Source organism: Sander lucioperca, chromosome 20 (genome assembly GCF_008315115.2).
Source record: "Sander lucioperca isolate FBNREF2018 chromosome 20, SLUC_FBN_1.2, whole genome shotgun sequence".
Classification (NCBI taxonomy): Eukaryota; Metazoa; Chordata; class Actinopteri; order Perciformes; family Percidae; genus Sander; species Sander lucioperca.
In genome coordinates this window covers 7,004,270-7,009,269 of record NC_050192.1, presented here as the reverse complement: position 1 = coordinate 7,009,269, position 5,000 = coordinate 7,004,270, and the positions used below count along the sequence as shown (strand labels likewise).

The 5,000-nt window shown below is 38.2% G+C and overlaps 1 protein-coding gene across 14 annotated transcripts in view; it reads left to right on the top strand.

Moving 5' to 3' along the window:
* Positions 1–5,000, top strand: part of magi2a (membrane associated guanylate kinase, WW and PDZ domain containing 2a) — a 243,621-nt gene that overhangs the window by 183,063 nt on the left and 55,558 nt on the right. The window lies entirely within an intron of this gene.

Below are 5,000 nucleotides of genomic sequence, written 5' to 3'. Positions count from 1 at the left end.
CTACAAGCTTGTGAATTCAGTTTTTGTTTCCTCATTTTCATTCTGGAGCTTAACTATTGTCTACTCGCTCTGAGACAGAGACCAGTGGGACTGTGCAGTAAAGGGAATGTAAGGACATGCATTTCTCCACAGCGCAGGTGTATTTAGCAGGAAAACAAGTTGTGGAAAAAACAGTAGCTCATTGAAATTTTATTTTATTTCAGGTTTATTTGTCAGGGACAATGCACACTAATAATACATAAAAGTAAAAATGTGCCAGAATTAGTCTGGAGGCTATTTTACGTCCATTGTCCCTGGACTGGTGGTAAGAGGTCACCCTAAAATGAGATAAAACGATTACACTATCAATAATACATACAGATTTGGCCCTATACAATAAAAGTTGATTACTAATGCTAAAGACAATAACATAAAAACAAGAACAGTTGAGTGAGAGTTGGGTGAGATCAACACAAATACATACACAGCTGAACTGAGCATAACACAGCAGAGGAGAACACTGTTGCCAGCAAGTGACACAATTAACTGATTTGATAGGGTCCTGGCTGTTGCATTGACCTATCCTGTCACAGTGGAGATGTATTGGTATGTGTGTATATCATCTTCTAAAAGACTTGAACCAAGAGGAAACAAATGCACTCGTGGTTAATGTCAGTTGGCCTGTGATGTAAAAAATATGACCGTGTATCTCAGTGCATCAATCTACAGTATGTCAAACCCTGTCCCAGCCTGTGCAGTTGTATCACATTCTATAAACATATTCAGCCATATGATTATCTGACAGCTGTTAGTATGGCTGGGCTTGTGCACTTGTCCTTGGGGATCCTTAGCATGTTGATTATGTAGTTACAGAAACATGCACATACTGAGCATGTGTAAGCATATACAGTTGCTTCATTGCACAGGACTTATAAATCCACATTTAAAGTATGTGGCTATATAATGTCTGCCTGCCCCTGTCTCAGGTGTCAGGTCTCATGTGATGTGTGATTAAGGGCTGGCCCAGGTGAAGGTTGGCAGTGATGATGAATTGTGGTGAAATCTTTGGTCATCAATCCCATCATCTGCGGTCCTAGACACATCCATCAACGGCCAAAGTAGAGCTTTGGCGACCAAAGACAGCCTGTGTCAGAAATGTAGGACCAATGTGACTGCTGCTACACAAACATCTACTACATATTACAACTTGTAAACTGGTATTTTATTATCACCTCCACCAACGAGGTTTTGTTTGTCTGTCTGTCTGTTTGTTTGTTTGTTTGTTTGTTTGTTTGTTTGTTTGTCTGTCAGCGGGATTACAGAAAAAAACTACTGGCCCTATTTCCATCAAACTTGGGACTAGGGACTGCAGATGGAAAGTAGTTATTTTAACTAATTCTGGCATATTTACATGGTGTTTTTATACAACAATGTTCATAAATATGCATGGTCCCTATCAAATAAACCAATAAAATAAAAATAAATAAAAAAATAAACTTGAGGGAAGGGTGTAGCAAGGGCCAAAGAAGAACCCATTACATTTTGGTGCAGATCTGAATCACTGGGAGGATGCACAATTTTTTTTTTACTTTCATTAACATTGCTAGATAGGGCAGTTGTGCTGAATTCACGTGGTGCTGGAATATTTGGAAGAAAAAACGCAAATAGACCTTTTTCACAGCATGTTGACATGTCATAGTAGGAAAAGCACGGGTGTATTCAAAACCATTAATGATGGCTGCATTCCACTCAGGAGAGGCCCTGGTATTGTGCATGCTGACTCACTGAAATAGCTTACTGGGACATTTATAACAAGGTTATCAATTTCAGCTGTGCTTTTCCTACTATGACAAGTGAAAATGTCTGCTGTGAAAAAGGTCTATACTGGAAACAGCTATCAACGTGTTGTTTAAATGCTCTGAGCAAAGAAATAAAACACATCTTCTTTGTAGCATCCATGTTGTTTCCACATTACAACTTAATGCTCATGAACACACCAAAGTCAGAAGAACGCCTTCCACAATAGGATTATCCGAGGAGCATGTGAATTCACCATTCACCTTGGCGGAGGTGCTGTGTGCCATTCTAGTTATTTATATTATGTTATATACTCATGTGTACACCAGTGCCGTGTATTTGTCATGGATGTACTTCCATGGTGCCATTTTTCATTAAGTTAGAAAAACAGTGCCAGCGCTATTGATTGTTTTTCTTTTTCTAATAACTTTGCAGTGCTACAATTCAGCAGACATTCATCACACAATTTGGTATGCCTCAAATCATATAACGATCTTAGTGTAACAATGATTAAGAGGAGATGTGTATAGGGACCTTAAATCAAGTCCAAATTAAAAGTGCCCCGTGGAGTTTTCTTGAAAACAAACACATTTTGTGTTAACATTCAGTTTTACTTACCAAAGTGTATTGTGTGTATTATTGAGCTTTAACAAATATATTTAATGTAATGGCTTCCTCAGAAAAAAAATGGTATTTTTTCTCAAAGGTTTGAAACCTGCATTATTAACATCCATTACTCGCTTTCAGTATTCGTCTTCCCTGCCTCTGCGGATGTTTTGCTGCGTTTCTTGTAGGGGTGGGAATCTCTTGGCACCTCACGATTCGATTCGATTCCGATTCAGAGGCCAAAGAGTCGATTCTAAACCGATTATCGATGCATCTCGATGCAACACTTTTTTTAATGTACATTTCCATGCGTGATTTAAAAAAATATACATTAAATCTGAGTTTGCTACTCAGAGTTTGCTAATCACTTCCTAGACAAAGCAGCTAGACAAAGCTTAGATTTTGACATATACAATATTTGTCACACACAAGTTTTAATGAAATGTTTTGTCTACTGAGGTTTTTGTTTGGTAGTCGTTCCATGCTTAAGCCTTAAACATGCTTGTGAAAGTCACCTTCTCTCCCAGTAATCTTCCAGGTCAGAGGCTCAGTCATGTTTAAAGGTGGATCATTGGCTTCTTAGAACATGAAACATGAGGTGGTCGGATGTAATGTGATAAAGTAGATGAACAGCCTATATGTGTTTTGCCTAATTATTTTATGTATGTCTTATTAGATCATGTGTATATATACAAAAAAAAGTTTTTCCTTTTGGCCATTTTTGTGTGTTTTTTTCTGCCTAAACTCTAAGTTGTTGTCCATTATCCCATCCTCTTTCAGTCACTCTGTTTTCTGATTTGTACTTGTCTGGAGACAGTAACTTTTAAATAAAAATCAACACATAAAAAAAAAAAAAAAAAAATCTTAAATAAAATAAATAATCGATTATTAACTTATCAGAATCGATAATCAAATCGTTCTAGAGAGAATCGCGATGCATCTAAGAATCGATTATTTTTCCCACCCCTAGTTTCTTGGCGCGTTATCGCTACCTGTAGATCAGTGCAATAGTGTGAATCCATCGGCAAGAATGTGTATCGCCTTACCCACATGCATGTGCTGGCCCAGCCTCTCTCCCTTAAACTACCTTTAATTCTTCACTCCACTCCACTTCACTGGTGAAACAGAAGAAGCTAATTTTTCCATCTTCCAGGTGAGATTTTCTCTGCCAAGTCTCCATGTTTACCCGTCAACAAGCTCAGCAAGACACATAAAATATTGCATCTGACAGGGCCGGTTTAAATATCATGGAAAATGGTTCTTATGTTGACTGGGAGGGAGCCAAGTTTATGAATCATAGGTTATACCGATTCAGGAAATATTGAGGCTGGGTTCTGTTCATCAACACTTCCAGGTCCTCTGAAAATGTCTGAGTCACAATTGGTAATTTTAACCCTGTTTATATGCGGTTCCTGAGGAAAAAAAAATAATAGTGATAAGAATAATGTTTACTTTGTATACAGGGATTGTTAAGGCTATCAGAAGGTTAGCTGAGGTAGGATTTCTGCTGATCTTCAGGTTGGACCTGCAACCCTGGATAATCTTAAAATAAATGGCTTCATTTTTCTGCAAACAGCGCTATATATCACATGGTTGGAATTGAATTCACAGGTGGTCTGAGTGTATTAATGTTCAGTTGGCCAAGTGGGCAGCAGGTTCTGTCCCTGCTACAGAAACAAATCATGCCCGCATGTAATACCTTATTTCAGCAAGAGGGGTCTGCTGGCTTTATCTTCATATCAGCTTCAAGAATAATAAGATGGGCATATTAAACTACATGCAGGCCTCATCTTACAAAAACAGTATTGCATTTTTCCATTTATTTTGATTTTGTCAGCACCTTATGAAGTTTGTTTGGCTTTGAGAAAGAGAATAATCCAACCAACATATTATGACTCTTTATCAGAAGTCCTGGAGATGTTTAGCCATGCTCTATGGATGGCAGTGTCAGGCAGTCTGTCCACCACTATGGTCTTGAGTAAAATATCTTAATTATTGGTAGGACTACCATTAAATTTGGTGCATGCAATCATGTAGCTTTCAGTTTGAGGTTTAGATAATTGAGGTTGGATTGTACTGCAAAGAAAGGGCTCTGTAGTAGGTGAGTCTGAACCACTGCTCACATCAACAGCATACCTAACTCCATTCATGTGTTCGAAGTAGATTGGATCTTTGTGCTGCCAATTGTGTGTTCTGAAACATCACACCTTAGCCAGTGGATTTTGTTTTTCACAGTAAACTGACTGCTGGAATGTACGCTGCATTTAAAGGTAACATGATAAATGAAACCCAGCACAGTGCAGTATCCGGTAGGAAAGGACTTTTTTGGTGACTGTAAAAGGCTTAAGATGCTGAAAAAGATTCAGTTCATCTAGTTTGCTCCTTAAAGATAGAAGAAAAGAAATAATAAATAAATAAAACAGGACATGGGTAAATCCCTCCGGTGTCTGTGCGTTGTGTGGTTTGCCAACCTGTTCCTTAGACAAAATTAGAAAAATCTGAATAAAAAATTCAGAAGCTTGTGAGCATGACACTTCAAAAAACGCCTGTTCTGTGAGACTGCATGTGAGGATACTTGAGAAAGGAAGAAGTAGAGATGGAAAGAGAGGAGAAGATTA